Below are 11530 nucleotides of genomic sequence, written 5' to 3' on the forward strand. Positions count from 1 at the left end.
AAATACGCGTCAAGTCAGTCAGATTCACTCCTATAGTCAGTCGAATCAAGCAGCAGGTGCTGGTGAAACGAAATGTATGATATAGCATTGTCTTGTCAACCGTATTGTCAGGCTGATTCAGCCATGCATTCTAAACAACATGAAAAAGGTACCTCTAGATTCAGAATCGGAATGATGATCATTTAGCCGAGGATTATGTAATTGTTCAAAATCCGCTATTTTATTGCAAAATTCTAAGGAAAACTGTGTATTGAATCAAGAATGACCCATTTTCGGTTCTTGCAAAACGACTTGCTGCAAAAGCCACTTTCTACAGTATTCAAATTGCCGCACTACACCGATAAAACGCTTAGTTCATTTAGAAATGGGACAGTAACAGTTTTTCACAAGTTTTGTCGTCCATCCGAAATCATCTGTCTCATTGCCCCGTTACCGGCTATACAGCTTACGAGCTCTGAAACTAGAAAAAATGTATTGCTTGAGGTAAGATTTTAATGACTCGTAGCTAGGCAACACTTTTAGCTTATCGGAGAAAAATTTACAGGATATTTCTGCGATCTACACTTATCTTTTCGCTTATTCAAAATGGAAAATTTTGGTATGAGACTTGACTTACCTGATGACCCTTAACTGTAAGTTGTCGATCATGAGCTTTACTCCAACGCATGATTTTAACTTTGTGCACTTTTTTGAAAGTGCAATTTTTTTTTCCTTTTCTCTTGCGTAGTAAATATTCAAAACAGAGTTAATTTTCAAACTAAAAAAATACTTCGGATAGTACTTTTCACAGGCAAAAAAATGCAGTCAAAATTGTGTAAGTCCAATATCTAGAAAGTTAGCTATCAGAAAACAAAATTGTCTCATTTCTAAATTAACTAAGCTTAACTGTCCACTGAAGTATCATGAAACACTTTTCAACTTCTGTGACTTCTAAAAACTAACATATCGCTTTTGCTTCATATGTTTTAAGGTGATGGGACATCAAATTGACGTAGTCAGAAAAATTATTGTTTATTTTGAAATTCACAATAACATACGATTTTCACCCTACTAAGAAAAAGGGGTAAGTTGCAACAAACTTCGTTTTAAATAAAAAAGGTATAAAGCACAAATTGCAGTATTTTTTTTGTGCGAATTAAATTTTACATTGTTTCTGTTAAAAATAATTTTAAAGAAAAAGCATAAGGGCGCTGCATACATTTTGGGGTAAAAAAAAAACAAAAAATTCTACTAGCCGAAATCATATTAAATGATGTTTGGATGGATGAAATTTTTAAATCTACAAGCGCGTGATGCAAAACAATCGTATTCTAGCATACACCCAAAATAATTTTGAAATTAATTTTACGGTATTTTTCACGTAAACTAAGCTTTTGTGGCATAACATCGATTCTATGGTATCTTTTAGTACCTTCTTTACGTTTTCGTAGCTAGCTCATGAATTTCACGTAAAATCCAAGTGAATGCTTTTTTCAGAAGCGTGTGATTGCAAATGCTAATAGGAAATGGTAATTGTCTTCTGTCAGCTGAGTTTGTTTTCTGGTGAGCCTGTATCTGGTTTTTGCTAACTCTGTGGTTATTTCAGACCGAATCGTAATAGTGTAGAGTTTGGTGCAGGAAGCTAAACAAAATGCTTATTATTGAAAATTCGATGGAGATTATTTCTTTCGAACAAGTGAGGACGTAAGTTATTCGATTTTCTAAACAACATTTTCAAATTATTTTTTGAAGCGCGGAGCTTGTTTATTAACGAATTTGTTTAATTATTTCAGGTCATGTCGATATGTTGCTGCTGTAAAATTTTGGGCTATTCGTGCTGGTACCAGACACGATCAGCCATTCTTTAGTTGCCCTGTCAAAAGAAAATGAGTTTTCTACTGGTCCCTAACAAGGTAAATTGTTTATCATTTAGATAATTTCTTTTTGATTATTATTTTTTTTTATTTACAGATTTTACCTAATCAACCAGCTGGAAATAACTCCCGGAATTGAGACTTTGAGACAGCAAAATAAGTGTAGTGGTAGTGTTGTGGTAATGTAATATTTAGTGAAAGAAAAGAAAAATAAATATAAGTTATAAGAAAACGTATAAATTTTTAATTCAAAAACCGATCTAAACCTCCATTAATTGCAATGATTCAACTTGAATTGAAAATAGCTTTCATCAGCACATCTGTTTGAATTCATTGAAAATTCACGTAACTTGTAGGTGACGTTTATGCAGCAAATCTTATTAGGAGATCGTTCACATGTTTTATTCGTAGGAGTTACGTGAAAATCAATTGGATAAAAATTATGTAGTTTTTCACGTAGCCGCTACGTGCAGATTATTTTGGGTGTAGGGAAACGAGATTGAAAAGGTGAATCTTAAATTTGCATTTTGATGAATTTTACCGCAGACTGGTAACATGAATTATAAAAATAATTATTCAAAAAAAAAAAATGATGATAATTCGAAAAACATGTTTACATCAACAGTGTTGGCAAAGGATGATAAAAGCAATACCAAATCTAGAGATAAGGTTACCAACTTTAAGTATCAAGGAATAATTCTAGACGAAACTCTGTTATGATTCTGCTACATTGATCAACTACATAAAAAAGTTTCATCTCTGAGCGGAGTTTTATGGAGGGTGCAAGCTTTTATTTCACGTCATATTTTACTTCAATTTTATTTTGCTTTTTGTACACTCCCGTTTATACTATTTAACAGATTAAATTTAAGACAGAGCGTCATTGTCCCTTGTTCCTCGTCTACAAACCCTTCATCAATCGTCAAAAAATCATGTTCAATTTTCCTTTTCTCTATCCAACCAATTTATTTTTTTCTAATCGTTCTCACAATATACTTTGTGATTTACAAACTATAACCTTATTTTTTTTTATTTACATAGTATACCGTCTCACGACATAACTTGACGAACATAATTCTTAAAATTCACTCGGTCCATGGCAACCGTTCTCCAATTTCTCGGGCACCCCACGTTCGCCAGATCACGCTCCACTTGGTCTAATCACCTCGCTCGTTGCGCCCCCGCTCATCGTGTTCCTACCGGATTCGTAGCGAACACCTGTTTTGCAGGACAGTCGTCCGGCATTCTCGCAACATGTCCCGCCCAGCGTATCCGGCCAGCTTTCACCACCTTCTGGATACTGGGTTCGCCGTAGAGTCGCGCGAGCTCGTGGTTCATCCTTCGCCTCCACACTCCGTTCTCCTGTACGCTTTCAAAGATGGTTCTTAACACTCGTCGCTCGAATACCCCGAGTTTACGCAGGTCCTCCTCGAGCAATATCCATGTCTCGTGCCCGTAGAGAACAACCGGTCTAACGAGCGTCATATACAGGTTACACTTCGTGCGAGGGCTAAGTCTTCTCGACCGCAGTTGCTTGTGTAGTCCATAGTAGGCACGACTTCCGCTGATAATTCGCCTCCGGATCTCACGGCTGGTGTCATTGTCTGCGGTCACCAGTGAGCCGAGATAGACAAAGTCTTCGAATATCTCCAGCTCGTCGCCGTCGATCGTGACCTTGTTATTACTGGACAAGCGGGTTCGGTCGGTCTCGGATCCGCAGGCCAGCATGTACTTCGTCTTGGACGTATTAATCATCAACCCAATCCTTCCTTCCATCAGTCTGATCAGCTTCCCGGAAAAGCCGTTCTCGTCCATGATTTTCCAAAGCTCGTTACGGTCGATCGTGTCGTATGCGGCTTTATAGTCGATGATTGGATAGTGCGTAGGGACTTGGTGTTCCCGGCATTTTTGGAGGATTTACCGTAATGTGAATATCTGGTCTGTCGTTGACCGTCCCTCCATGAAGCCGGCCTGATGACTTCCCACGAATCTGTTTGCTTGTGGCGTTAGGCGTTGGAGTAGGATTCGGGACAACACTTTGTAGGCGGCATTGAGGACAGTGATCGCTCGGTAGTTCTCACAGTCCAATTTGTCGCCCTTCTTTTAGATGGGGCGTATTACCCCCTCCTTCCACTCCTCCGGTAGCTGTTCTATGTCCCAGATCCGGACTATCAACCGGTGTAGGCAATCGGCCAACTTGTCCGGGCCCATTTTGATGAGTTCAGCTGCGATGCCATCCTTCCCAGCCGACTTGTTTCTATTCAGCTGGCAAATGGCTTCCTTATCTTCACTCATCGTTGGGAGTGGCTCCTCTACGTCGTTGGCTACGCCGGCGATATACCTTCCCCCACCGTCTTGATCTCCTGCATGTGCGCCGTTCAGGTGTTCATCGAAGTGTTGCTTCCACCTTTTGATCACCTCACGATTGTTCGTCAGGATGCCTCCGTCCTTATCCCGGCACATTTCGGCTTGCGGCACGAAGCCTTTGCGGGATGCGTTGAGTTTCTGATAGAACTTTCGTGTTTCTTGGGAACGATGCAGCTGCTCCAGCTCCTCCTCCTCCAGACGGCGCTTTTTCTCCTGGAAAAGTCGGACTCGCTGCCTCTTCCGCTGTCGGTTATTTTCCACATTTCGACGGGTGCCTCTTTGCACTACTGTCGCCCGCGCGGCATTCTCTTCGTCCATCACCCTCCTACACTCCTCGTCGAACCAGTCGTTCCGTTGAGATCGCTCCAGATAACCGATGACGATCTCCGCAGCACTGTTGATGGCTGTCTTGATGGTATCCCAACAGTCCTCGAGAGGGGCTTCATCAAGCTCGCCCTCTGCCGGCAGCGCTGCTTTGACCGATTGCGCGTAGTCTGCCGCGACCTCAGGTTGCTTCAGTCGCGCGATATTTAACCGAGGCGGGCGCCGGTTGCGTGTGTTGTTCACTATGGAGAGTTTTAAGCGCATCTTCACCATCACCAGATAGTGGTCTGATTCGATGTTGGCGCCTCGACAGGATCTGACGTCGATGATGTCCGAGAAGTGCCAGCTGTCAATCAAAACGTGGTCGATCTGTGATTGCGTTTGGTACGGTGATCTCCAGGTGTACTTGTGTGGGAGGCTGTGCTGGAAAAAGGTACTACGTACGGCCATTCGTTCGGAGGCGGCGAAATCTATCAGTCTGAGGCCGTTTTCGTTGGTCAGCTGGTGCACACTGAACCTTCCAATTGTCGGTTTAAATTCCTCCTCCTGGCCGACCTGAGCGTTAAAATCCCCGATGACGATCTTGATATCATGTTTTGGGCAACGGTCGTATTCACGCTCCAGCTGCGCGTAAAATTCGTCTTTGTCGTCACCAGTACTTCCGAGGTGGGAGTTGTGCACGTTGACGATGCTGATGTTGAAGAGCCGGCCCTTGATTTTCAACCGGCACATTCGTGAGTTGATCGGCCACCACCCGATCACGCGCTTTTGCATCTTTCCCATCACTATAAAAGCTGTTCCAAGCTCATGGGTGTTGCCGCCGCTCTGGTAGATGGCACGACCATCTGGGTACGTTCGTACCGTGGAGCCCTTGCAGCATACCTCCTGCAGCGCTACGATGTCGAATTTGCGGCTCTTCAAAATTTAGAGATCGGCAGTTCCATGTTCCAAGTTTCCAATCGCTAGTCCCTTTTCGTCGCGTGGGTCTTTGCCGATTTCCATTCGGAATTTGTTGTTCGTTGTTCGTTGCTTATGTTTTTTGTAGTCACAGGCTCGCAAGGCCCGCAGCTAACCCCACTATCTCGCAGGAGGACCGTCGTGATGTTACTGTTTTGGGTCCCGAACACCACCAGGACGCTGTTGCACTCCGCACGCCGCCCCTGACATGGAGAACAGACGCGTACGGAGCCCCCTGACTCAGTCTGCATGCGACCAAAGCATCCACCGGGGTTGGGTACCCGATCTCCGTTAAGGTTGTTCGCACCTCAGCTAGCACCACGGGGAGGTAGAGAATCGGAGTTGCAGACAAGAGGTGATATGACCACTACCCGAAGGTTGGGTGTATGGGGTCTCGAGTTGCACATTGTCTACCGTTCGCTAGCCAAACTTTAACCTATTATTTAAGAGGAGAAATCACCGTGAATTTGTTTTATGAAATGAATTTGCGGCTTTATCGGTGAGGGTTAAAGAGTTGAAATGAAAGACGGATAGAAGATCAGAAGAAAATTTTAAGGTGGTGAAAAGAGCGAAGAGCATTTGAAATAGAAGCTTGACCACATGCTAAATTCTTTGTCCCGCATCAATTAACTGTATTGAAGAAGTAGTACCCAATAGAGAAGGCACTACATTTTTCGATACAGTTAATTATGGATGGTTCGACCGCCATGTGAGTGTGCACATGTGCCGAACGGACAAAAAATTTAGCATGTGGTTGCTCTGTTAAGTCTTCTATTGTGCGATATCGTTCCATCGATGGCTAGGTAGATTTCTTATTTTCGTTTTGTGCGGATGTTCCAACTGATTTCTCCTCTTAAATAATAAAAATAATTCGGCTATAAAAATCAATTACAAAACATCGTTCCGATAATCGAAAATAGCTAGGCCAAGATTTCTGACCGTTGACCGTATGCGACAACTCAATCCAATCCAATGATGACCACAAGGACGTTACCCAACGGTTTGTTTCGGGTGTGGAAATCTGGTCATATAATTCGAGGATGCCCCCAGACGGACTCTAGAAATGGTAATTATCGAAGAGTAGCTAATCAAGATCCCAGTCAAGTCGAAGGAAGCAGAATGTTACAACGATCAGAATTTCTAAGAACCAATCGTAAACAAGGCAACGTAATAAGGCCCAATAATCCAGGTGATACATGTTCCAGAGGTGCTAGCAGGATGAATTTCGTTTCTGCACTAAGATATTTTGGTATTTTAGTTAGATTTGATTAAAAAAATTCAGATTGTTCAGCACTTTTTGATACAGGTAGTCCAATTTGTCTTATTGAGCGCAGTTTAGTTCCAGAATCGTTTGATTTTCCTTCTAGTATTCGTTATGATTTTGCAGGCTTAAATCATTCAAAATTATCTATTCTATGTGAATTTGCGACAGAAATTTTAATCGAAAAAATTATTTATATATCAAATTTTAAAATAGTAACCGACCCGACCATGCACCCTGGGTGTACCTTGAATCAGATTTTATTGAAAAGAACAAGTTATGCGCAGATTACGATACCAAGACCATTTCGTTAGCTCGGTTATCTCCATCTAAACTTAAGAAGCCTTTTAAGTAAGCTTGTTAAAAAGAGAAATGCAATGATATCAATAACATTCAGCTGAGTCCAGATTTCTTCTCGAGCACTGAAGTTTATGAGCTGAATATTGGTGACAGTTGTATTGCTTTGCACCATGTGAATCGAATTAAGAATCTTTTCGTTGACCAGGGGGCTCAAATCGAGCTCTTTGGTGTGGAAGAGTTTGGTTGGCCGATCGGAAAATGAAAACTGCTTTTAAAAAAGGAAATGTTTCATATTGAGAATTATCTTGAAAATTATGAAAATTATATTCTTAGAAATATGCTTTGTTTATTTTTCCGATTACAAACATAAGCATGAAGTCCACAGAATGAAATGATGTTCTTGTTTTTTTCTACACCAAACATGCGGGTACAATTTCTCCTGAACACGTCGTCGCTGAGTTGGGGTATTGAAACTTGGCAGCCGAGCATCGATCAACCTTAATGAGCTAGAACAAGCTCACCTACTGAACTTCGTCAAATGTCAACAATAATTTCGAAACTTGACAATTCTTGTACAAGTAACTATGCAAAAGCACGTAGCTCTGGCCGAGTCGGGTTGGTTGGGTTGGAAGTTTCATGCATATTAATTTTGTTTTTCGGTAGAAGGCAAGGGTCGTACACGTCGTAATTCCGTCGACCGCAGCCGTCGGACGACAGCGAGGAAAAGAGATACCGCAAGGTCTACCCAAGCGCATGCAAAGTTGTAATTTTCGAAAAGCGAAAGATCGCTGCAACTTTTCTGCCACAGGCAAGAAGGCCAGATGCCGAGAAGCCAGAAGAAAAAAAACTAAAGCAAAACGAAGTGTTGTGTACATGGCGATAATTAATCTGATTCATAAATCATGCTTTACATGTTGTATGTTCATTAAGATAAATGGACCGGGTGGTGGTAGAGGCTGTCCGGCGCGGAATTTTGGGAGCACCCAGGGGTAGAGGGACGGAAGACTCTCGTTGGCTCTCTCACAGACTCGAACACGATGGAGGCTGACACCAGTTGTATACTTATGTCGTAAAATTTTATGTTGTTGATTTTGAACAAACTTACCGAATTTGGTTCCAATGTACATCGACATCTGAAACATGATCTACGATAAAGGAGATAGTTATTTAAAAAAACGTGAAAGATTAAAAACGATTGGTCCAATGAAGATTTGAAAAAATAAATAAATGGATTTCTAGTTTTCCTAAGCGATTTTGCTAATCTTCCTCCCTATACTGAAAAGTGGGATTAATCGATAATTTACACTTAACAAAATCAAAGATTTATAAAATACAAATCAGAAACGATTTGAGTAAATAATTAAATAAATAAATTTTAAAGCACCAACATCGCTGTTTCGACTGAACAGCGTTTTTAAGTTGAGCTGCTTAAAAGTACAACCAAAATGTAGGTTTTCAGTCTAATATTTTACTTTTTAACTCAGCTGATAACTTTTATTTTGTATTTAGCACATTTGCCCCATTCAAAAATTCATACCGAGATGTAAAAACTACAGTATTTTACGAATCTAGTTAAAGTTATGATCAATTATCACCAGGACTCAATCTTGAAAAATAGTATTGAATACCTGCTTTGAACCAGGACGATGACGACATGGTAATCTAATTAGCCTATGGCTAAGTCAACTCCTAATTGAATTACTTGCCATCTCATTTAAAAACTTACGAGGAAAAATAATGCGGTTTAAAAAAAAATGATGGACTTATAAGTGACTTGGTGATCCTATGCGAACTCCGTTTAGCTTTCTACTTGGAATTTGTCATGAACAGATTGTATGAAAGTCAATTGCCAAGCGTTTTCCAGATACACTTCGAATTCATTGTTAAGTAATAATTACAAAAATATTGGACGCTCACTTTTTCTCTCATCTGGTACTAAATTTGATATCCCCTTACACTGAATTTGATACCTCAAATCGATTTCACGTTTCTCAAAACTATTATGTACCAATTTTCAAATAAATACGATGAATAATAACGTCAATATTGCAAAAACTGCGAATAGTTAATATGGACGACCCCTTACACTGAATTTGACTCCTGAAATCGATTGCTCGTCTTTCAAAACACTCATGTGCAAATTTTCAACACTATCCGAACAGTAACGACTCAATTTGGATTTGGTGGCCTACGTTTTCCCACAGTTTTTAAAAATCCAAAAAAAATATTTTTTTTAAAACAGTCAGAACTTGGGAAATTCGTGTATTTAAAAATTAATCAAAAACGCCTAATGATACCTTAAAAATGTTAAAATCCTTTCCATTTATTTTTCCTTATTAAATTTTGTAATAAACAAGTTATGAAGCAACACGCAGAAAAAGAGTGGGGAATGGTTTCAATAAAACGTTTTGTTGTTTTATTTTGTATTTTGAAAGCAGATTTATGGATAGCTTTCACAAAAATTTGGAATATAGATAATCGAAAAATTTTGTTATTTTTACACGCTCATTTTTTATGGCATCACATTAAACTATGGTTTATTTTAAAACCAAAATTGGGTTTATTGGCGAAACGTGTAATTAAAAACGATAAGTTGAAAAAAGAAAAAAAAAGTGATGAAAATTTCATCAAAGCTTGCATCAAGTTCATCATCGGAACAACAAACACGGGGAAAACCGTCGAGAAGGCTTTGGCAAGGGTACAGAACCAACGCAGCAGCTTTTAAGGTAGGTTTCCAAGTTCCTTTCTATCCCGAAAACTGATCAAAAACGGCTGGGGGAACATCATTTCGCCGAGAATTCATTTTTTCATCAACTTTTTTTCCCTGTTACAGATGATTCGACCTGAAACGTGCCGCCTACCCTTTCCAGTTTCCACAGACTGCTACTCAACAATGCAATCGAGCTGCTGGATTCGATCGAGCAACATCAGGCTCCCGGTTTGCGTTCTTGGCGTAGGTGTTGGCCGTCGGGGAACTCTTCGGGCTCGTCCAGGTCGTAGAAACCTTCGTCCTTTTTCCCGCATCTGGTAAGGCGAAGAGCAGACCATCCACGGCCTTCCCGATGACAGCCGTTAGGATGCTTGCCTGTTCAAGAAAGCTCGCGGTTCGGTCGCGGTCGTGCCCGCCCGTTAAAAATCTTTTTAACATGCTATAAATCTTTTAAAAATATCAAAAATCCGAAATGCAAGTGTGTGTGTGTGTGATCCATCCAACGACCCCCTGAGCTGGCAGGTATGTTATGCAAGAGAGTCAAATTTAATCTTATTGATTAAACTTGGTCAATTGCGGGTGCTGGCGGTGTTAGCTCTATTGAAATTCCAGTAACCCATTTCAGAATGACAGAGACCTAGCTGCACATTCCGAGGTTACTTTCCTTATCAATAAGCCCCGCCCAAACATAGTCCAATGTCCAAATGGGACATTGGATTATGTTCAGACTTTCAATCTTTTATTGTATGACGAGTCCAGTTACCAATTTAATGTATTTGTCCATAGCATTGAACTTGTGTCCAGGCTTGTTCAATAAAAGATTGACGCGTATTTAATTGATAATTTGAAGATTGAATTTAAAGATATATATATAATCGAAGCATTTTACCTTTTTTTTTCTTTTTAGGTTCTTACCTCTCAGCGAACTGCTTACCCTTCTTCCATTCATATGTCCTATATATTATCCTCCTGTTACCCAAAACCTTGTCTGCCAGCATTAATTCAGTTTGTACTGCCATTTCAAACCTACCTAAAATTCCATCCAGAACAGCTGACGAAAAACAATTAACCCTTGCGTCCTGTTTTAGTGCCTAGATGGACCCCAAGGGTCCCAGCCATCATATGTACGCCGCAAAAGCAACACAAAAAAAATTTAACTGCCCTGCTCAGCGAACACTGTTCGCAGAAATTCACTCACACACAACCACTCCTCCACAGAGATGCCAATATGCCTGATTTTTCAGGGATTGCCTGATTTTTCGAGGCTCTGCCTGACAACCTGAAAAGCCATTGAATTTCCCTGATTTTTCAAAAAATGCCTGATTTTGCTTGATTTTTGCGAATGTGATGAAAAATGGGTAGTAAGGAACTAAATTAGGTACCATTGCTGAAGTTAAAAAGCGAAAATGTGGCTGAATGAAACCAATCGAAAGATTCCCATTAATTCATATCTTAAAAAGGGAATGAAAAGGAATCTTTCGGCTTTGATTCAGTAGAATTATGCAACCAAGTTGCCCCACAACACAGTAAAAATGTAGAGTGATGACCAAAAAAAAAAAAAACATCACTTTTCCGTTACTTATGTAGCCTGATTTTGCCTGATTTTTATTTCACCAGTTCCCTGATTTTTGAAAATATATGTTGGCAACCCCCTCCAGTAAGCAGCAAAGGGTTCCATGGGCAAGCTAAACTGTCTTCTCTCTGTTAGATATAGATTGTTATTGCTTTTTCACTCTCCCAAATCATCATATAGAGTAC

The 11530-nt window shown here is 40.3% G+C and overlaps 1 long non-coding RNA gene across 1 annotated transcript; it reads left to right on the forward strand.

Annotated features, from left to right (window-relative positions):
• The first annotated feature begins 1592 nt into the window (after nt 1–1592).
• LOC129748506 (uncharacterized) lies at nt 1593–2033 on the forward strand. Its single transcript, XR_008737755.1, has 3 exons — nt 1593–1683; nt 1773–1892; nt 1951–2033. It is a non-coding gene; the product is annotated as an uncharacterized LOC129748506 (long non-coding RNA).
• Nucleotides 2034–11530: the final 9497 nt, after the last annotated feature.

This window comes from Uranotaenia lowii, chromosome 1 (genome assembly GCF_029784155.1).
Source record: "Uranotaenia lowii strain MFRU-FL chromosome 1, ASM2978415v1, whole genome shotgun sequence".
NCBI lineage: Eukaryota > Metazoa > Arthropoda > Insecta > Diptera > Culicidae > Uranotaenia > Uranotaenia lowii.